The 23195-nt window shown below is 42.6% G+C and overlaps 1 long non-coding RNA gene and 1 pseudogene across 3 annotated transcripts; one reads left to right on the top strand and one right to left on the bottom strand.

Moving 5' to 3' along the window:
- Positions 1-660: 660 nt before the first annotated feature.
- On the bottom strand, positions 661-1139 carry LOC102547604 (60S ribosomal protein L27a-like; annotated as a pseudogene).
- Positions 1140-18225: 17086 nt separating this feature from the next.
- Positions 18226-22245, top strand: LOC102547411 (uncharacterized). Of its 3 annotated transcripts, none has more exons than XR_015649082.1 (4): positions 18226-18403; positions 19340-19701; positions 20519-20965; positions 22023-22245. It is a non-coding gene; the product is annotated as an uncharacterized LOC102547411 (long non-coding RNA). The 3 variants fall into 3 exon arrangements; XR_015649081.1 differs by having other exon boundaries at positions 20766-20965; XR_015649083.1 differs by having other exon boundaries at positions 20791-20965.
- The last annotated feature ends 950 nt before the right edge of the window (positions 22246-23195 follow it).

A 23195-nucleotide genomic window follows, 5' to 3' on the forward strand; every position in this document is an offset into this window, starting at 1 on the left:
AAATTAGAAAACTGAGAGTTAGCCTTGGTTCAGACGCTCGCTCGGCATTGATTTAGATGCTTTACCCCCATTGCTTTTGCTTTGGCAAAGGGTAGATGACAGAAATAACAGCACTCTGACGTCACCAAACTCAGGGACACCGCTGTGCGGGAGCCCAAGACAAGTCCTTCCCAAGAAGCCCTTATTCTTCCACTTGAGAGTGAGATTTCCGAGAAGGAGAAACTGGGAGGGAGAAATAGAGTTCACTTGATGAGGAGAGTCACATGTTCTAAATGGTTCTCTAGAAGGGCTGATCAGCAGTCAGTGTGGAAGAACCAGCTTTCAGTCCCAGCGCTCAGGAGGCAGAGGCGGGGGATCTCTGTGACTTAGAGGCCAGCCTGGTCTACAGAGTGAGTTCCGTGACAACCAGACCCTGTCTTGAAAACAAATGAACAAAAACAGTATCAAAAATATTAGCAGAGGTTCTAATATTTAAAGTTAGGGTTTATGGATGTGATATTTTTGTTATTTTGTCTTTTTTTTTTTCTTTTTTTCAGAGCTGAGGATTGAACCCAGGGCCTTGCGCTTGTTAGGCAAGCGCTCTACCACTGAGCTAAATCCCCAACCCCGGATGTGATTTTTTTTTTTTTTTTTTGGAAAATGTTTGCATTTAATTAACCTCTAAAGTGGCTTTAAGCCACCAGAACAGGCACCTCCCACACCCTTTATCTTCCCTTCAGCTCTTGGCCTTCTCTTTGGCCTTCACGAGGACAGGTTGCTTAGGGAGCTTCCCCTTCCCCAGAACTTTGTGGTAGCCTGATCGAACAACATCAATGATGGGAGCAGCTCCAGTCTTGTTTTTTGCTGCATTGACCTGTGTCTGCTCGATGACCAACGTCCATAATTTATCGAGGTTGACCGTTGGGCAGAAGCTCTGGTTCCTCTTCAAGTGGTAATGCCTCATGCCAACTTTGCCGAAGTAACCTGGATGATATTTGTCAAAGTTGATCCTGTGGTGATGCAGGCCTCCAGCATTCCCTCGGCCTCCTGGGTGCTCGAGGTGCTTACCGATGCGACCATGGCCGTGGCTCACGTGGCCCTGAAGTTTCCGGGTCTTCCTCAGTCTGGATGGCATGGTGGTGGCAGAAAAGAAAGAGGATGTGATTTTTTTTTTTTTTTGGTTCTTTTTTTTCGGAGCTGGGGACCGAACCCAGGGCCTTGCGCTTCCTAGGTAAGCGCTCTACCACTGAGCTAAATCCCCAGCCCCTAGGATGTGATATTTTTAAAAGACATACCATCACCAAAAAGTACTTTATATATACAATAATTATTGTATGCATTGCCTTAAACCTGTCCTTCCACAGTATGTTTCCCTAGTATCTTCTGTCTTCAGACAGCCTGCCTAAATGTAAAGACATACACATGCCTACAAATACTGTTGAAATTAAGATTACAGTAACAAAGATTGCTGTCTGCGCCATATCCAATCTCCTATTCCTTTCTAAGAAGAACCCCTCCCCCCAATCTTTTCATTTCATTCCCATGCCCAGGTTTACAACTGTAGTCCCAGAGCATCGTACAAGTAAGTAGACAAGGCTGGATACGATTTCAGGGCTACATACTGTTAAGGAGTGTACTCACATGCAGATCTGTGTGTGTGTGTGTGTGTGTGTGTGTGTGTGTGTGTGTGTGTGTCTGTCTGTCTGTCTGTCTGTCTGTCAGTCTGTCTCTGACTCTCAGTCTCTTTGTCTTTCTGTCTGTCTCTGTCTCTGTGTCTTTGTCACTGCCTCCCTCTCTCTCTCTCTCTCTCTCTCTCTCTCTCTCTCTCTCTCTCTCTCTCTCTCTCTCTCTCTCTCTCTCTCTCTCTCTCTCTCTCCCCCTCCCCCCTCTTTCTGATACTTCTCTCCAGCAGTATTCAGAGACAGCCCCACACTGCCACCTTCAGCAGCCTGAGGAAATTATCCTGCACTTTTAGAGACCCAGGCGCCCAGGCCATCCAAGACTTGCAGTTTCAGTTCTAAATAGAATTTCAGGACTAACTAGTTTATGAAGCAGAATTGACGGTTGTAAGAAATATATTTTACTGCATCTCTGAGGAGAAGGGAAGGGGGCAATGGGGCTGGGAGAGATTCGCAAGGGTGGGATTGGGAGGAGAGGAGCTATGGGGGGTGGGGGCACAATCTGGATGTAAAGTGAAGAGAGAGAAGGTCAAAAGAAAGGAAGGAAACAAAAAAGGAATATATTTTACATATCGTAAGCCTATGTCGAGAGTTAAGAAAAAGAGGCACTTAGAAAAACATAAAACATACTCCAGTGGGAGTGTGTGCTTCCCAAGGGAGACTGGGGAAGCCAGACCACCCAAGTACAGTAACCAGCAGTTCCCAACCTGTGGGTCACAGCCCTATAACCCACTTCTGGCTACTTTATTGGGCTCTTTTCCCTCCACCCTTCTCACCCTTATCCTGTCCAACCCCCAAACCCCAGATAGAAGAGAAAGAAGGCTAGAGGGGAAAGGAAGCATCGATATTGTTAAACTACAGCTGGTTAGGGCATCAAGTTCCCTTTCCTGAGCAAATTCGATCTTCCTCTGGGAAAGTGGAAAACCAGCGCGGGGCAGCGCGATGGGGCCACAGCAGCGGCAGTGTAGCCTCAGCGGAAGCGGCAACAGGAGGGGAAACAGCAGCTACTCCTGCAGCCTCTGGAATTCTGGGAGTTTTTATACCCTCTCCAAGAGTCTCCAGGATTCCAAAAGTAAACTATCTTCAGTTGGCAAAAATCACACGCACCGCCCGCCCCCACCAGAGCACAAAAGAAATCACAGCCAGTTGCTGTGGACCATCTGGGGAAGCAGCCCCAGCCCCCACACCTGGGATTAAGATAAAAACGTATTCCTATAACATTTCTGTGGTTTTAAAGAAACTAAAATTCTCACTACACAGCCCCTTTGGGGGTCGAACGACGCTTTTTCAGGGCTGCATGTTTACCTCAGAATCCACAAGTGTAGCAAAATCACAGTTAAGAAGTAGCAGCAGAGGGGGTTGGGGATTTAGCTCAGTGGTAGAGCGCTTGCCTAGCAAGGGCAAGGTCCTGGGTACGGTCCTCAGCTGGGGGTGGAGGGGTGGGTGCGGGTGCTGAGTATCCAGAGATACCATGAATGGAATTGTGATGGGATAAGGAAAACCAAACTCCGCACAGGTTGCAAAGGGAGTTTAGTCCATGTTCTTTCCATGTAAATGAGGTTTCTGGTGAGATACCCGGAAAACTGTGGATTTGTGGATAGGAAGGGAAAGGTGCCCCCTGCAGTTGGTGAATGGGCAGGAATTTCTGCATTGCTTCTGGCAAAAACATCAGTCCAATGATTCCAGAGTGAAGGGGCTGGTTTTCCTCCTCACGGTCCCCAATGTTCTTTTTTTCTGCCTCACTTCACAGTGCCTAGTGATGTGCCAGTGTAGACCGTCCTCCGTCATCAGCCCGTGTGCTTGAACACTTGGTTTCTGACTGTTGGTTCTGTTTTGAAAGGTTGCAGAAGCTTCAAGTGGTTTCCTGGATCCCTGGGGTCGGGCCTTGAGGATGTATAGCCTAGGCCAACTTCATGATCCTTAGTTTCGATGCAAGGTGAGCAGCTGCTCCCCTGTTCCTGCGCCACGCAGCCTTCCTGTCCCATGTAAATGCTCCCCCTAGGCCTTCGAGCCACACCTCTCCTTGTTTAAGAACAGCTTCGAAGCAGATCACATCAAGGAAGCAGTCAGAATGTGGGCACAGTCACTAGATATGCCAATCATTCACAATCAACGGAGGCCAGGACTAACCAGATCCTGACCTGTTTCTCACGAGAAAAAGATGTAGGTATCTTCAGGTCTCTGTTAGATTTGGGTTTCTGTTACATGTAGCCACTGCACGGGACACACATTCCTTGGAGTTAGATAGCTTTACTGTGCACCGATACGTAAAGGACTTGGCCTTATGCCCTCAGGCAACACTGCTGTGGAATGACCACAGCCTGTTGCAACAGTTACAGGCTTTGCTATGGTTTTACAGGATAAACTGGAAAATGTGTAGAGCCTTTTGAATCCGCTCCACAGGGGTTAATAAAACATTGAAGTAAGCAGCCGTCCAACAGCTGGAACCAACAGCTGGAACTTTGGCAGGAGAGGCACGGGAAGATTTATCCAGTCGAAGCCAGAAATAGTGCGGTCTGCCTGGGAAGGACAGAGGCTGGGCCAGCTGGAGTAAACTGGTTACGGTAATCCTGGCCTTAAAAGTAGTCAGGTTGGGTGGGGTGGGGTTGGAGCTCCAAGATATTACCTGCCCCTTGCTGTGGGATGCATAATTATAGTATTATGAAATAATCCATCTCACCCGAGAGGTTTTCTAAAGTATGTACAATTAAACACACATTAAAACCCTACTCCCACACTCTCTCTCTCTCTCTCTCTCTCTCTCTCTCTCTCTCTCTCTGTGTGTGTGTGTGTGTGTGTGTGTGTGTGTGTCTGACACCTTGAAGAATATTCATTGTGTAGTAAACACTCGATAAATGTTGGATTGAACTAGAAAATTAAGAAATAAATTTATTCAGCCTCTCGCCTTCTCTTGCTTCACGCCCTTTTCCTCCAGCTGCATTTTCTGAGGGGACTCCCAGGATGCTAAGGGTTTCTGTGGAAGTAAAGGACTGCCTAAAGCTCACTGCTACAAATGTGTTCCCTGTGTGTTTATGAAAGGATCGCCAAAGGATCACTCTTAATATGCATGTCTATAATCTGATCACTTAGGTATCTCAGACAGGAGATTAGGAGTGGGAGCTGGGAGCCACCCTAAGTCTGTAGTGCATTAGAGGACAACCTGACATAGATAATAATACCCTGTTTAAAAGGTAAATACATACAAACATACATACATACACACATACATACACACACATGCATACATACATACATGCGCACACATACAAACACACATGCATACATACATGCGCACACATACAAACACACATGCATACACACATACATAACATATGCATACATACACACATGCAAACATGTATACATGCACACACATACATACAAACATGTATACATACACAAACATACATAATACATACACATGCACATACACACATGCATACATACATACACATACATGCATACATACACACATACAAACATACATACACACATACAAACATCCTACACACATACACACACATGCATACATACATGCATACACACACATACAAACATACATACAAACACACACATACATACATACATAAATACATACATACATACATACACACACACACATACACACTGAGCTGGGCTTGATGGTGCATGCCTTTAATCCCAGCATTAGGGAGGCAGAGGCAGGCAGATCTCTGAGTTCAAGGCCAGCTGGTCTAGAAACCGAATTCCAGGACAGCCAGAGACACACAGAGAAACCATGTCTCAAAAAACCAAAATATATAAATAAATAATAAAGAATAAGACAATCTCTTTTACTCCAATTATAATATCAGATAAGTCAAAATTATTTCCTGCCAATTGATGGTGGAACATGCCTTTAATCCCAGTGCTCGGGAGGCAGAGGCAGGTGGATCACTGAGTTTGAGGCCAGTCTGGTCTACAAAGAGAGCTCTAGGACAGCCAAGTCTATACAAAGAAACCCTGTCTCAAAGAAAAAAAAGACTTCCCAGTGTTATCTTATCTATCTCCCTGTACAGTACATCAATCTGTCTGTCTGCCTGTCTGCCTGTCTATCTACCTGTTTACCTATCATCTGTCTGCCCATCTATCATCGATGAAGGCACGCAAATGCTTGCACATCCTGTTGAAGACTGCAGTGACTTTGACCAAATGTGTTTTACCGATGCTGTAACCTTTGCAGAGGACAAAGGCTACCCAGCTTACTCTCAATGTTCTCCATGCTTCTCAGTTCTGCCTTTACTTCCCAATCCCAACTTTGGTTTCTTCCTTTGAAAACGGCAACTGGAGACCACGTCAATCATCTTGAAGTGTAGAAAGGAGTTAGACAAAGTCTTCTAAGTCTGTAGAATAGAAATCACACATTCCCAACGCTGCAGGGTGGGAATGTGTCTATTTAATGTTGTTTCTAGAACGAACGGCATAGCGTACAGTATGGTCCGAGTGGCTCCTGCTGGCAGTGGCTCACTCTGACTCGTGGCTTCATTAAGCAGCCCCCATCACGGCAAGCAAAGAAAGATGGAGTGTTTCTGGGAGGATTTTGTGGCAGCACAACCCAAAAGGAGAGTGCTCAAGTCAGAACCAGAGTTGAGTATAATTTTGAAACTCCAGCCTCCACTGACCATTTTGTTAGTTAGACCCCCATAGGCCAAAGGTCCCTCAGTCTTCCCAAATAACAGTACCAGCTGAGGATCAAGGATTCAAACACATGAGCCCACAAGAGATTTCAGACTCAAGCTCTGAGGATTCAGAAAGGTTTCTTGATAGTAAGTCAGTCTCCATGGTTCTGCAGAGTCAAGAAAACTACGTTTTTTTGTCTTGCACACCTTACTGGAATTCTCATCAGAAGTCACATCAGGGAAGGCACCAGGGTACTTAAGCCCTTTACTCATCCACTATAACCGAGACTCCAACCAAACCCCTCAGCTGCACTTAGACGAACTCCCCTTTATGGTTAGAACGTGCCACCTGCTATCTGTCCTCATTATTGCTTAGGGTTCTCAGCATTTCTGACCCAAAATGGCAGCCATTTTGTGTAAGCATTACATCGCCTCTTAGAGAATAACTTCCAAAACTGGCCAACACCGTGGAAAACAATTAACAACTAAAAAACAATGTAGGTGGGTATGGCTACGTGTCAGGTTTCTGTAAAAGATACGCAATTATATTAAGGTTGTTTTGCTTCTATGTGGTGACCTCATTGAAGTTCTAATTGCAAACATTTACCAAGCCGTATAGTTTTTATAAAGCTAGTTCATTCCTCCTATAGAGATTGACTAGAAGTAAAACAATCAAAACGTGTGCTGCTTCCAGGCCAGGTGACTCATGATCATGAGCAAATTAATCATGTTTAAGGCTGCCTGTGGCCGTTATGGATTATAACTTTAAAAACAATGGATTTTTTTTCTTCCTCAGAGCCCTGGGCAGCATTGTCCTGGGTATGAAGTAAACCTTTAATGGATGTTTGATAGGGGGGATTCCAATCATCATCTTAGACCATCGAGTATTATCTTCAAATACATAATGAGCATTTACACTGATGAAGGGCTGCAGAGGCGCTCCAAGCTCCAAGAGTCCATAATTAAGAGATAATTATCTACCTTGCCCATTTTTACATTGTCCCTCGATTGTTTTTCAGTCACCCTTCCTCGTTAGGAGACTTTGAACATGTGGAACGGGAAATGGTACAGACCAGTGAGAAAAATGGCGTAGCAGTTCCTCAAAAGAATTAAACATAGATCTGGACACGACAGCACACTTCTGTCATCTAAGTAAGCGCTTAGAGGCTGAGGCAGGAGGATTACAAGTTGGTGACCAGCCTGGGATATTGTCTTAGTTAGGGTTTTACTGCTGTGAACAGATACTAAGACCAATGCAAGTCTTATTTATTTTTTAAAAGATTTATTTATTATTATATTTATATGAGTACACTGTAGCTATTTTCAGACACACCAGAAGACGGCATTGGATCCCATTACAGATGGTTGTAAGGCACCACGTGGTTGCTGGGAATGAACTCAGGACCTCTGGAAAAGCAGCCACTGCTCTTAACCCCTGAGCCATCTCTCCAGCAATGCAAGTCTTATAAAGGACAACATTTAAATGGGTCTGGCTTACAGGTTCAGAGGTTCAGTCCATCATCATTAAGGCAGGAGCGGGCAGCATCTAGGTAGGTGTGGCACAGACAGAGCTGAGAGTTCTGCATCTGAAGGCCGCTAGTGGAAGACTGACTTCCAGGGAGCTAGGGTGGAGAGTCTGAAGCCTCAGTGACACACCTACTCCAACAAGGCCACACCTTCTAATAGTGCCACTCCCTGGGCCAAGCATACACAAACCATCACAGATACATAGTGAGAGGATGTCTTTAAAGAAAAAAGAACACAGAATTATGGCATAATCCAAGAAGTCCACTTTGGGCTATATATTTAAAATTGAAAGTAGAAACTCGCGTATTTTAAGTGTAGCACTGTGTTGCTCACGAGAGCACGGAGGTAGAAGCCAGCCAACTGATTCCTGACAGATGATCACGATGACTTTGCTACAACCCAAACTCATATATTGAGTGTAGCCAACAATACAATGGAGGGTCCTAGAAGGTAGAGCCAGTGTGAGACCAGTGGCTTTGAAACCAAGGAAAGGAGAGAGAGAGAGAGAGAGAGAGGGGGGGGGGGCTTTCCCCATTTTATCATAGGAGAACTCAGCAAGAAGATTCCACCTGTTTGTGAACCAAGAACTGAGCTCTCGCCACTGCTGGACCTGCTTGTATCTTGACCACAGACTCCAGGGAATGAGAAATAATATCTGTTGTTCATAAATTATCCTCTCATAATGCTTTTGCTATAATAGGACTATGATAGGAAATGACCAGGTAAAATGAAATGTAATAAGTACAGAATAGGGGGTGCTATTTAGATTTAAGACAAAGGATATTTTTATTATTAATTATTTTATTTATTTACATTTCGAATGTTGTGCCCCTTCTCGTTCCCCCCTCCATGAACCCCCCCACTATCTCCCCTCCCCTTCGCCCCTAAGAGGGTGCTCCTCCACCCACCCACTCCCACCTCACCCCTCTAGTATTCCCTTTCTCTGGAACATCAAGCCCCAGAGGTCCTCACAGGTCCAAGTGCATGCCCTCTCACTGAGGCCAGACAATGCCATCCTCTGGTACATATGCATCTGGAGCCATGGGTCCCTCCATGTGTACTGATTGGTTGGTGGTTTAGTCCCTAGGAGCTCAGGAGGGGGGAACTGGTTGGATGATATTGTTGTTCTTCCTATGGGGTTGCAAACCCCTTCAGCTCCTTTAGTCCTTCCCCTAACTCTTCCATTGGGGTTCCCGGGCTCAGTCCGATGGTTGCAGATGGTAAGCATCTGCATCTGTTTCGGTCAGGCGCTGGCAGAACCTTGCAGAGGACAGCCATGCCAGGCTCCTGTCAGCAAGCACATCTTGGCATCAGCACTAGTGTCGGGGTTTGGTGTCTGCAAAGGGTATTCTTGAATGGATGAACTTTGAAGGTATCATACTACGTTAAATAAAGCAGTCGAGAGAGAACAAACGCCGTGTGTGTTCATTTATATGCAGTACCCAGAGTCAGTGGTGATTGGTGAAACAGGGAGGAGGGAAGGGGAAGTTATATTGCTTGGTGGGGATGAAACTTGTGTTGGATAAGATGCAAAAGTACTGGGAGTAAATGGCGGTGCTTACACAACGATACAAGTGTACTGTCACAAAACCGTACCCTTAGAAGGGCTAAGTGGTAAATTTTATAGAATGCATATCTTATCACAGTAAGAAACTAGAATCTTAGTAAGACTGCGGGTATAGGAAATCTATTTCACTCATAGGAAGAAGAAAAAGAGGAAGAGGAGGAAGAGGAAGAGGAGGAGGAAGAGGAAGAGGAAGAGGAGGAGGAAAAGGAGGAGGAAGAGGAAGAACAACAGCAACCCTATCAAACTAAAGCTTCAGGTACCTGATTTAGTGTGAGCATAGCAGAATATACATGTATTTTTCCCTTTGCTTTAAGAAAGACCACCATCGAGAGAACAAGGCTTAAGTCACAGACCTCAGACTGAGCCTAAGTCCTATTCTTCCGTGATTGAGAGAGTTTGATACCTTCAGGTCTCCTTTCAGCCATTGGCTGTTCGTGTTGACCGTCCAGCCTTGTCTGGGTGGCAGGAGAGATGCTAAGTAGACACCACGTCTGCAAGCTCAACTCAGCTGAAGCACAAGGTCATGATGATGGGCTCCTTTACAGTTCCGTCGTGATAGCATCTTACCTCGAAAGGTGGGGAGGGTTAAGTAAATGGCAGGAGTAAGTAACTGTCAGTTCTCAGTCAGCAGAGGTAATTTCAGTTGTGTGCTTTCTAGGCTAGCTTAATCCTCGGTTCATCCAAAAGGGAACCTTCTAGGTCCTATTCCCTCAGAGCCTCTTTTTTTTTTTTTTTCCTTTTCTTTTTTTCGGAGCTGGGGACCGAACCCAGGGCCTTGCGCTTGCTAGGCAAGCGCTCTACCACTGAGCTAAATCCCCAACCCCCCCTCAGAGCCTCTTTTACCATCACTCAGAATGAGGATTCTCTTTGCTAAGTTTTACTTACAATGATTTATGAAAATTCCTACCCTCAACACATATCATTGCCCCTTAGACTATGTTCTCAGACACTTCAGTAGCTGCAAAATGATGTAAGTTCAAGTTTATTGAAAATTAGTATCATTCAAAACTAAAAAGAAAACCCATGTATTGCTCTTAAGTGTACCCAGTAGATGCTAAAAGCGATACCTGTTTGATTACTTTAGTAGTTAACTATGGGCATGTAACAATTTTTCCCTAATCGTAACACTTGAAAACAACCATTTATTATCTCACCGTGTTTCTGGATTAAAAAGCCATTCTGTCACAAGGCTGCCATCAAGGAGTGAGGCAGGGTTCAGTCCTTACCTGAAAGCTTGACAAGACCGCCTTGGCTCATGCACGTCATTGTTGGTTGGATTCCCTTCCTGTGGGCTAATGGCCAGAGACATCCCCAGTTACCCACCACAGAAGGTAGTTCACGATGTGTCAAATGGCTTTTCTCAGAGAGAGAGAGGGAGAGGGAGAGGGAGAGAGAGGAAGAGAGACAGAGAGACAGAGAGAAAGAATGGGGATAAACAAGAGGACATTCGTTAAAGGGTTTTTTGTAACCTCATCTTGGAAATTTTTCCACTTTTGCTGTAAATGCTATAAGCAAGTTATGTCAACCCCACTCTTCGTGGGGATTATGGGATTTATGCAAATGACATAGAAGCACAGCCTATCAGCACCGTCTCTGAACATCTATACACCAAGGGCTTAGAGACGCCTACTTACCAGGTTGTAAAAGTATTTAAATTTAACTTTTAGAAAATAGTATCATTTCTTGTTCTCTTTAGACTCTTCATTCCGTTCTTTTATTCTCCTCTGGATTTTTTTGCTAATTGTTATACTTTTCTACAGCTATACTCAAAACTATTCCATTAACTTCCTTATGGTATGTCATTGCACATATATATGTAAACTGAAATTTCAATTAAAATATTTTTACTGACCTATGGTTTTGTGATTATTTTCTAAATTTAATTATATTTATTTACTATTAATACCAGTAGAAAGTAATATTATGACTATATAGTATTGTGTTGATCAAAACTACACATATATTTAATAAAACCCAATAAAGAATTATTAAAGACGAAAGGCGATGTTGTTTCACTTGAGCAAAGGTACTTGTTTTTCTCTCTATCTTTTCTTGATCATCATTCAGAACAAGTCAAGGCCACAAGTTATAAACAGTAATGAAACGCTTACGAATGCCAAATATTAAGCGTCTTATTTTCAAGGGAATTCACATCGTCTTCCTGTTAAACCAATCCACGCTTAAAGGGCACGCAGAAGGAAAAACAAACAAGCAGAGACCTAGTTGGTGGATGAGAAAAATTCATGTGGATTTAGAGCATTCAGTAAACTTCTGAGGGAAAATAATGAAAATATTTTCTCTGCAAAGCCTAAATAAATGTTCATGGAAATAGAAAACACAGATTTAGCCCTTTAAAACAAGTTTTAAAGTCGAAAGCTAGGCAGTTGTGGTGCATGTCTTTAATCTCAGCATTGGGGAAGCGGAAACAGACGAATCTCTACAAGTTTGAGGCCAGCCTCTTCCACAGCGCTGGTTCCAGGACAGCCAAAGCTACACATAGAAACCCTGTTTCCAACAAAACAAAACAATTTAACTATCTAACTAACTAACTAACTAACTAAATCAAATGCAATCTTAAAGTCTTCCTTCCGTGTCAGCAGTGCAGGGCACATAGCACAAAAGAGAAGCCTTTTTTTTTTTTTTAAGGACTTTTTTTAAATTACATTTATTTTTTTTCCTTTAAAAAAAAAAAGTTGGATATTTTCTTTATTTACATTTCAAATGTTAGCCCCTTTCCCGGTTTCCCCTCCGGAAACCCCCTATCCTATCCCCCCCATCCCCCTGCTTCTATGAAGTTGCTTCCCCCACCCACCTACCCACTCACACCTCCCTACCCTGGCATTCCCCTACACTGGGGCATCGAGCCTTCACAGGGCCAAGGGCTTCTTCTCCCATTGATGCCTGACAAGGCCATCCCCTGCTACATAAAAAAATGACATCTATTTATCCTTTTTTAAATATTGTGGAGAAAGGGCATGAGTAATGGCTCACCTGTGGAGGTCAGAAGGCAAATTGTGGGAGCTGGATTTCTCTTACTCTATAGATTACAGGGACTGAACCTAGGACATTGGGCTTAGCTGGCCCTTCCGTCTTTTAAACAAAGCTGTACCCGGGCAGACATTAAACTTCTGGGCTCAAACAATCCTCCTGAGTCAGTCTTCCAAGGTTACTTCTCAGGGTTTGTTTTGTTTTGTTTTGTTTTGTTTTGTTTTGTTTTGTTTTGTTTTTTTCCGGAGCTGAGGACTGAACAAAGCTTAATTTTTAAAGAAATAGTTTTACTGTTTTTCTTGGTAGTGAAACATGGAAATACTAAACACAATAATGTGAATCAGGACGTGGCTGAAGCGCACGTGAATTCATAGCAGCCACGGTTACCTGTACAAGACCTGCATAAGACTAAGCCATTTAGAAACCCCGAATGGGGAGGGGAGAGGAGGGGAGGAGCAGAGCAGAGCGGGACAGGGAGGGAGGGGAGGGGAGGGAGGGGGAGGGGTTCCCCCGGCCTCATGTAGCTCGGGAACTCTTGGCAATTGTTACTCTCTGGCAGGTGGCCACTAAAAGGTCGTCCATTCTCCAGTGGATAGTGCACCCGTGAACATGTGGGAAGCACTAGCTTCATCCAGTGGGTTTAAAAACAAACCAAAGGAGGAAGTGAAGCCAGGAGGGAGGTACCTAGTGGGTACTCGAGCAGAAGTGGAAGGTAGATTGTAGGGTAGATATGCTTATGATACATCATATGTGTGTGCAAAAATTTCAAAGAATAACTAAAAAATACTACTTAAAAATTAGCTGGGCACTGTGGTGCACACCTTTAATCCTAGTACTTAGGAGGCAGAGGCAGGCAGATCTCTGAGTTCAAAGCCAGCATGGTCTACAGGGTGAGTTCCAGGACAGCCCGGGCTTCACAGAGAAACCCTGACTCGAAACAAAGCAAGCAAACAAACAAACAACTCCCCCAAACAAACACACAAAAATACAGAGAGCAGAACCGATAGTTAAGTAGAAGAGATAAAAATCTATGAAAAGCCAGAATGGTTGTAAGTCAGGGCAAAATTCTCAAGGAGAGAAAATAAAAGAAAATGCAAAGTTATACTGGTCTCATTTATGTAGAGTTATATATTATGTTGTATATTAAGTTATACTTGCTTCAAGTATGTAGAATATAGTAAACATCACGTATGTCAGGGAAGATATGTCTCTCCCTGATCATGCCAAAGAAACGAGTTCATTGTTCATCCCTATGTCTTCCACACTTTTGTCCTTTTGCAACTTACTGCTTTGGGATTTACTTAAAATATCTCCTATCTATCTATCTATCTATCTATCTATCTATCTATCTATCTATCTATCTATCATTTATCTATCTATCATCTATCATCTATCTATCATCTATCTACCTATCATTTATCATCTATCTATCATCTATCCATCTATCATTATCTATCTATCATCTATCTATCTATCTATCTATCTATCTATCATCTATCTATCATCTATCATCTATCTATCATCTATCTATCATCTAATCTATCATTTATCTATCTATCTATCATCTATCTATCATCTATCATCTATCTATCATCTATCATCTATCATCTATCTATCATCTATCTATCTGTCTATCATCTATCTATCTACCTACCTACCTATCTATCATCTATCTATCTATCATCTATTTATCTGTCATCTACCTATCCATCCACCCACCTATCATCTATCTACCTACCTATCATCTATTTATCTATCATCTATCTATCCATCTACCTATCTATCTATCTATCTATCTATCTATCTATCTATCTATCTATCTGAAATACACACATGTACACACACACACACACACACACACAATGTCCTGATTTCAGAAAAAGTAGGGAAGTATACCCTTTTCACCTTTCTTTAAAATTATACCGGTTACTTTTAACTATTCACTTTTACATAAAATTTAGAATCTGTTTGTCAGAAGATCAAGTTAGTTGAGTTTGAAATTCATTACCTTTACAAATTAAGGTCAAATAAGTTTATCTGTTTTAGGCGTTCAGTTTTCCCATGCATGTTTATGATAAAACGCTATTATTTCAATGTTTTTTGAAATCTTTCCAGATTGTTATTATTTAATTATTATTTATTCATTATTTTATTATATTATTATTTATTATTATTCTCAGAGTGGAGAAATTTAAACATGAACAAAAGTAGAGAGACTACTAGTATGTTTACTTCTCCCTACTGCATACCTGTAATGTTTATTAGCAAAGAATTTCTCTATGTAATGCTATTTCTTTTTCTATTTCTTTCCATGTTATCTTTATTCTTGATACTTTCTTACACGTATACAATGAAATATGATATACATCGTATCTACCCCATCCCATCCCAACTTCCAACTTTTTTTTTCCTTAAAGATTTCTATTTTACATTGGTACACTATAGCTGTTTTCAAACCAGACCAGAAGAGGGCATTGGATCTCACTCCAGACGGTTGTGAGCCTCATGTGGTTGGTGGGAACTGAACTCAGGACCTTTGGAAGAACAGCCAGTTCTCTTAACTGCTGAGCCATCTCTTCAGACCTTTGCTCTTGTTTCTACTAACCCACTAGACCAGTTAGTGCTGCTCATGTGTGCCTGAGTGTGGTGCCATCTACTGGAACATGGAAGGCCTCCTAGTGACCACATTTTCAACAAAGACTGATTCTCCCTCCCAGCAATTACCCACTGCCTGTAGCTTCTCACTAACAGGTGGGGGCCTGGGGATTCTCCACCTGATCCATGCTGGGATTTTGGCTGACTTGATTTTGCACAGGTCTTATGCAGTTAGCCAATGCTGCTGAGGGTTCATGATTGCAGTATCTGTGTTATGTCCAGAAGATGAATTCTATAGCATTCTGTTCTACTTCACAGCTCTCGTCACATTCCTTCTGGCGGTGGTGGGATTATATATAGTTGACCCATTTAGGGCTGAACACAGAGTCTCTTATCCTTAGCCTTTTGATAGTTGCGTATCTCCTCATTGACTGCTGCCCACTCCAGAAAGTTGCTTCTTCAACCAAGGTTGAAAGAAGCCCTTGTCTACGGCTATAAATATAACTATTTAGAAGGTGAGTTCATAACATGACCATTTTACAAAATAACAGTAATTGTTTCCAATCTAGGGCTTCTGAGTTCCCCAGTGATGGACTTTTCACTAGGACTAAAGTACCAGCAATGAAATTCTTTCCTATGGAGAAGTTGTCAAATCCAAGCAGTGAGTGATTGATTACCCTATAACTGCCATGCCGTTATTATCCCATTGAACATACCTTGCCCGGCAGGTGACTATTTCAGCAGACAGGGTAAGTAAGACAGAGTAAGACTATTGGTGTTTGTAATGGTTTGTACATGCTCGGCCCAAGGATGGTCCTATTAGAAGTTGTAGCCCTGTTGGAGTAGGTATGGCCTTGCTGGAATAGGTGTGTCACTGTGGGTGTGGGCTTTAAGGCCCTCATCCTAGCTGCTTGGAAGCCAGTATTCTGCTAGCAGCCTGCAGATGAAGATGTAGAACTCTCAGCTCCTCCTATACCAGGCCTGCCTGGATGCTGCCATGTTTCTGCTTTGATGATAATGGGCTGAACCTCTGAACCTGTAAGCCAGCCTGAGTTAAATGTTGTCCTTTATAAGACTTGCCTTGGTCACGGTGTCTGTTCACAGCAGTAGAACCCTCACTAAGGCAGTTTTTGCCTCCCTCAGCAGCCTCCCAGTGCCACGAAAGCAAGCCTGGTTCGTTTGAGATTGATTTCTCTGTCTCGCCATCTCGATTCCTGTTTATACTCTACACAAATTTATTTTCCTTCTAGTTTCATTTAGGATTTTACTGATTTTAGTGTATATGTAGAGCATATGCACATATAAATAAATTTTATAACTAAATGACCCAATTATATATATTTTGTATCAAAAGCCAGAGTAAACAAGGGCATACATGTATCTTTTTTGTTGAAGTTTGAATTTTGCTTGCATCCCTGTTATATAATTACTTTCCCATGTTCCTTTGTCCTCTATTAAAATTATTTTGGGGCTAGAGAGATGGCTCAGTGGTTAAGAGCACTGACTGCTTTTCCAGCGGTCCTGAGTTTAATTCCCAGCAACCACATGGTGGCTCGCAACCCTCTGTGATGGGATCAGACGCCCTCTTCTGGTGTGTCTGAAGACAGCTACTGTGTACTCATGAATAAAATTATTTTGATCCAGAAACCTTATTTGAATTTAAGTGAAACTATTTCATAGGCTAATAGTGGTTCGGCCTTCTATCAAGAGACTTAAAACTATCCGTTCATATGTTAATCCGATCATTTGTTCATTATTCACTAGGCTGCATTCATGGAGAGAAACTTTATGGGGTACTCTTGGAAACAGCTGGGACGTGCATGCTTTTTTCCTTTTCTTTTTGGGTCAGGGCTTTACTGCGTAATCCTGGAAGGCCTTGAACTCATGACACTACAGTCTCAGCTTCCTGAGTTCTGGTATCACAGGATGGCACCGATGTGTCCAGTTCACAATGCAGCTGTAGAATGTGACATAAACAGTTAATCCTGCTCCTTCTTCTGGTCAGTGCACAGTATTTTCCATCATCAACCAATTCGCTTTTGTGGGTTCTTTATTAGTTCTTGAATTTAAAGTGTATGGTGTGTTTCAGTTAGTTGGGTTTATTGTCCTTATCTCTGTTCGAATTCTCTCATGTTTGGCTGTAGCCTCTGTGGACTGTCTTACGATATGGCCTATCGATGGGACACATCCTAGGTTAACAGTATTGTTTTATTTTTACGGCATCCTTTTCTAACCTCTACTATTAAAACTATGAATAACATCACATTCCAGAGTCAAAATCTACAAAATAAGAAATGTTTTAATAATCTCTTAATATTTGTTTTAATGATATTAATAATTAATAATTGATTTAATAATTAATAATTAATTAATTTTATTTAAGCTAATAAAACAGCACAATCAATTAAATAATATTTTGATAACATTTAACAATTATTGTTAGATAGTATTAATTTTAACTATCAAAATATTATATACATTGTTAAATGTTATTAAAATAAGATTTAATAATAATTATTAATGTCTTGATAAAGTTTTAATGATAATAATATCTTCTCTATTTCCGCTCTTCCCACTGTTTTGAGTTTTTACATACTATGAATGGACAGACTTCCATTAGTTAATTTTGAAACAAGTTCTCACTGTTGCCCAGAACTCACTGTTGCAGCACAGGCTGGCCTCGAACACGCGATTCTACACCACTGCTTCTACTTGAATGCTGGGACCTATATCATCATGCCCAACTCACTGTATACTCCAGCACATAGGCAAAGATGTATGCGCCCATGTAACAACTTCAATGAAGTCATCTGACAATCTTGTACATTAACAAATCCATTATACACATTGCGGGGCCAACTTGCCCTCTCTAGAGAACTACAGAGAACTGACCCCCTTTCTGTCTCTGTGAGCTGTGTTTGTCTTTTCTACATTTTAAACTACTGCTGTGGGCATTTCTATCATTCTTATCTTTCTTCCGCCATAAGGTCTTTGATTATCCACTCATCGCTTTTATTATTATTCCTACAACTCTTATAACACAAACATTTCCATTGAATCACAAGTGACTTCAGTAAACAACACACTTTACGCTGTACAGCTTGGAAATTCTCAGAGAAGAGTCAACATAGCTGACTGGAGGCTGCTATTCTTAGAAAGGTCAGCATTCAAGGTTGGATTTCTGAGTATTTCCTTCATCCCCTGCTAAAAATAGCTCGCTGTGCCTAAACTGTGCACAGAGCACAATTCAGGCAGGGCACCTCCTTTTCTTATGGAGTCCTGTATCTTTGTGAACTCCTGGGTTCCCAGTCTGAGCTTTCCAGGTATTGATGCTTCACAGGCACTGCTACATACTGCTGAGGGAAACATGTCCTGCGTGACTTTACTGGGAAAATTCCTAGCAAAAATTTTGTGCCTGATTTCCTCTGGACGTAAGTATGAACCACATGTAAGTCCTCTAGTATGAGCTATGTAAGTCCTCTTAGTAGATCTTATACTTAGGGGAGTCCTGCGGTAAAATGTTACATTGTAAAAAATATATGTATTTATATATTGCTTCTACTACTCAAGTCTGGTCTTCCATGGTGTCTAATCTGTCGTTAGTTGCATCTAATCAAAAATAAGTTTTAACTTGGGCATGGTAGTGCAAACCTTTAGTCCTAGCATCTGGGACACAGGCAGATCTCTGAGTTTAGGAGCAGCCTGGTCTACAGAGTGAGTTCAAAGACAGCAAATGCTACACAGAGAAACTCTTGTCTCAAAAACCAAAACCAAACAAATTTTAGACACAGTTTCCTCACCATTCCAATCCATTCTGTTTTGCCTTGCTTTGTAATATGCTCATGGGTTCATTGCATCCTCTATTTTCAATACCTAATAACAACTAAAGTCTTCGCTACATCGTCTGGTCATTTCTGTGACTGTATTTTACTAGTCTTTATTATGTCATCATTTTTTGCTCTTGTTCGTAAGATTCCGTACATGTCGTGTGTGTTTTACCCACTGAATAGTCTCGTTAAGGCTTTTCAAAAGTGTAGGTTTTCTGATTTGGTTTTTCTTATACGCGAATAGTTACTTACAGGTGAACTTTCTGGTTTTTAAGCTAGCCTAGGGTACACCTAACATATCCTTTAGAATGCTTTGGTTTCACTTTTACGGTGTGGTAATTTGGGATGTTTCAACTGTTCCATGTATTCTCTAAGGTCTCTACCCTGACCAGGCAGGATCGGGTGGAGCATTAGTTATCCCTGGCTCTGGGTCAGCTGAGGAAAGTGTCCATTTCAGACCTCCCTGATACTTAATGCCACGCCCAGAAGTGACTCTTGCCAGAATTGAATCTTTTGTTTGTTTGTTTTTTTATCCTATAGGTGTGCTGAATAGACTTCCACAAGAGTTGTGCACACACATTCCTGAAATCCTTCTCTGCTTCCTGCCCTTGGAATCTAACTGCCTCAGCCTAGAGGAATTCTAATCATTCCCTGCTCACCCAAGGACCGCTGGCCCTGTTTGTCTTGTCATTACCTAGAAATTCCTTCTTATCAGAAGGCGCATCTCTTTCATTGTCCCTTTTCCCCTCGTCCTTCACTACTTATAGAGGAATATTTAAAAGAAACACAGAGGGGATGAATTCACTCGAAAATTGTTGTATGAAATTCTCAAGGAGTTAAAACCATGTTTCAAAAGAACAAAATGTGGACAGCATGCTGCCATTTGCTTAAGGAAGTGAGATGTAAGTTTGGGTTTTTACTCACTTGAAAAACTATCTCTCTCCCTCTCCCTCTCCGTGTGTGTGTGGGGGGGTGCGGGGACAGGGTGTATGTTTATGTGTGTGCATCTGTGTATTTGGCACATATACAAGTGTATATAGAAGCCAGAGGTCAACCACATCCCATTTTAGTTTTTGAGACAGTCTCTTATTAGACCTGGAGCTCTTCAATTTGTCTAGGATGGCCAGCCAATGAGCTTTAGTGATCCACCAGTCTCTGCCCTCTCCTGGTACCCAGTGCTGCCATTGCAGGTACAAACTGTGCGCCTGACTTTTCAGGTGCTGGGGTAGGAGAGGGGCTCCTACCTAACTCAGGTTCTGGTGCTGTGTGTCCCCAACTCTTGAGATACATTTTTATAAGCATAAGTGTATATGTATTTTGCTAGATATTTTAAAGATTTATTATATATGAGCACACTACAGTTGTCTTCAGAAACGCCAGAAGAGGGCACCAGATCCCACTATAGATGGTTGTGAGCCACCATGTGGTTGCTGTAAATTGAACTCAGGACCTCTGGAAGAGCAGGCTGTGCTCTTAACCACCGAGCCATCTCTCCAGCCCCATTTTTGCTAGATATTAACAATCTCTCTTTATAGTTGTTGTGTGAGTGTATGTAGGTATATAAGTAGGTGGGTAGGTAGCTATGTTTTAGGGCAAGTTCTTACTAGGTACTCTAGACTAGTTTCAAATCTGTGGTCTTTTTTGCTCAGCTTACCAAGTGCTGGGATTACAGGCACGTGACAGCACACACCTGATTTTCATTATTTCCCATTCCACCAGCAATGAGTGAAGTGGGAACTTCTGGTTTCATTGGAGACTCCATTGTGTCCTGTGATGTGTTTCTGGAAGCTGTCTGGTCAAAGGGCATGTTCCGTTTTGCTGGAGCAGACGCTTGAGAGGACATGTAGTGTTTGGAAAGAGTATAAGTATGACCCATCAGACAGACAGTGGATGACACCCTGGCATTGGTTGGGCTTCACTGACGTCGATGACGCTCTGGCATTGGTTCGGCTGGTTTTCTTCACAGATCTTCGCTTGTGGTGATTTTGTAGAGAGAAAGGCACCGAAGGATTTCTGGAGGCGTCCAGGCTGCTTCTTGCTACTTCAGCAGACTGGTGCCCACTGGTGGGGCCTCTCGGGTTCTTCTGGACAGAGCCACTGCTGCTGGTTTGAGTGGATTGTTGATAAGGAAGAATGGAAACACTCCAAAGAATGACTTCTCAACAGGTCCACCCTCCCCCTTGTCCTGTTAACTATCTTCCTCCCCTACCTTTGATTGATGGGCCATACGGGAGGTTGAAGCGTTTAAGAACACTTATTAAAGTAGGTTTGTTTTTTTTTTTTTAAATGTAAGCCTACAGTTAAGAGTGTCTTATTTTCTTACATCCAGTCTCAAAAAGTGTGCTGGAAAACGTCAGGATTTCGCCAAGACATTTAATGAACGTGGTTATAATTTGTCCTTATCTTGTTACCAATAGAGGAGAATTTCGTTTTACACAGGCAAGAGTCGCTTATAGTCCCATGATCATGAATTGTATATGACTTTATGTTTCTTTCTAAAGACCCTTTTTCGGGGCAGGAGTGATGGCTCATTAGTTAAGAATCCATACTACTCTTGTGCACGATCAGAATTTAGTTCCCAGCACCCACATCGAGCTGTTCACAACCACCTGTAACTCCAGCTCCAGGGGAACTGACACCCACTACTCTTGAAGTTCACCTGCACTCACACGCAAATGCCTGCAGGCAGACAAATAAAACACATCTTAAAATAGAAATTCTTTTTATCTTTTCCCTATTTTTAGAAACTCATGATTGTGATATATTGGTGTCAGATAACATTTTATTTGTCTACCCTACATCTGCCATGGAAAGATTTTGTTAATTGATTTTATAACTTTTTCCCTTTAGAATTTTTTTAAAAAAAGATTTATTTATTTTCTGTATGTGAATACACTGTCGATCTCTTCAGACACACCAGAAGAGGCCATAGGGTCCTATTACAGATGGCTGTGAGCCACCATGTGGTTGCTGGGAATTGAACTCAGGACCTCTGGAAGAGTAGTCAGTGTTCTCCTCAGAAACACAGAGCCATTTCTCCAGTCCCATTCCTTTTAGATTTCTGAATCCTAATCCTGAAGTTAGTTGCATTCCTATGTTGTAAAATACTTGCCCTAATATGTATTAAGCACTCAGTTCCATTCTTAATAGGTATAAAATTTGCCTGGTGTAATGGGGTCCTTGTGTTGACTCTCGGTGTTTTTTTTTTTTTTTTTCCTTCCAGACTCATCTAAACAGGGAAATTTAAGAAGCACACGTAAAACAGCCTGGTGATGTCCGGATGTTACCATGCCATTCACTAGAAAATGGACTTGGTGACGGTTTTAAAGGTATTGGAGGGACAGACGAGTCTCCCAGGCTTCCAGTTTGCTTGGGAGTACAATAAAGTTATTTAAAAAGGACGTTATAATTTGGAAACTATCAATAAAATGCTGTAACAAATTTAAGAATTAGGCATTGCTCTGGTCTGACTGTGTCCCTTCCCTCCAGATTCCCCTTACTTAATGCTGTGTTAAGTAAGGCGTTGGGGGAGCTTGACATCAATTTGCATTTTGCCTCTTTTATGTCTTACTAACCTCAAGTTAGGCAATCCAAATCCTTTACGTAGTGCAGCTTGCTTTGGTTTTCCTAAAACGACCTGCAGCATTCCGACAGAGTTCTCTGGGAATTCGCACATCTGGTTTTGCTTCCCAAAATAAGCGCGAGCCTTTTTCTTTACATTCAAACAACCCACCCGTTTCTTCTGTGTGTGGTTCAGTTTTTAAAAATGAAATAGATCGACTTCACTGTCTCAACTTTGGATGATAATTTCCCCATGTATTTCCTATCTTGGGTATGTGGCATTTTGCGGGAGGGGTGTCTTTAGGATGCTATATGAGAATATTAAATCATTCAGCACCCTGGAGCCAATCAATTACTCATTAACGACAACAGCGTAAGCAACTGGAAATTTTACAATGAAAAGTACCAGCGGCTGCCACGATAAATTTAGCCAACCACTTCTAAATTTAGCGCCCCTGTCACTTATAAACCACTTTCCACTTAAGGCCTGGGCTGTAGGACGATTGTTGGATCCTCCCGCTTCTCGGCACGCGTGTAGCCACGGGGCTTCCAGCGCCACGCGCGGTCCGAGTGCGCGCTGCCCACCAGCCGACCCGTGCGGGCGAGGCGCCGTGGCTGAGCCCAGCGCTGCAAACGCCTGGCGGGCTGACCCAGACCGTGCGGGTTAGAGACGCTTCTTTCGCGCCGTCCCGCAGCGGGGCGCGCGCGGAGCTTCAGCCTTCTTTCCCGGTTCTCTGAGGTCCCGGAGCAGTGGGTTCGGTCCAGGCTGCAGCTTCCCAGCAGCTCCCTCCCCAGGGGCGGGCCCTGGCTCTCCGTGCAGCAACGAGTGGGCGGC

This window comes from Rattus norvegicus, chromosome 1 (genome assembly GCF_021556685.1).
Source record: "Rattus norvegicus strain SHRSP/BbbUtx chromosome 1, alternate assembly SHRSP_T2T, whole genome shotgun sequence".
NCBI classification, from domain to species: Eukaryota; Metazoa; Chordata; class Mammalia; order Rodentia; family Muridae; genus Rattus; species Rattus norvegicus.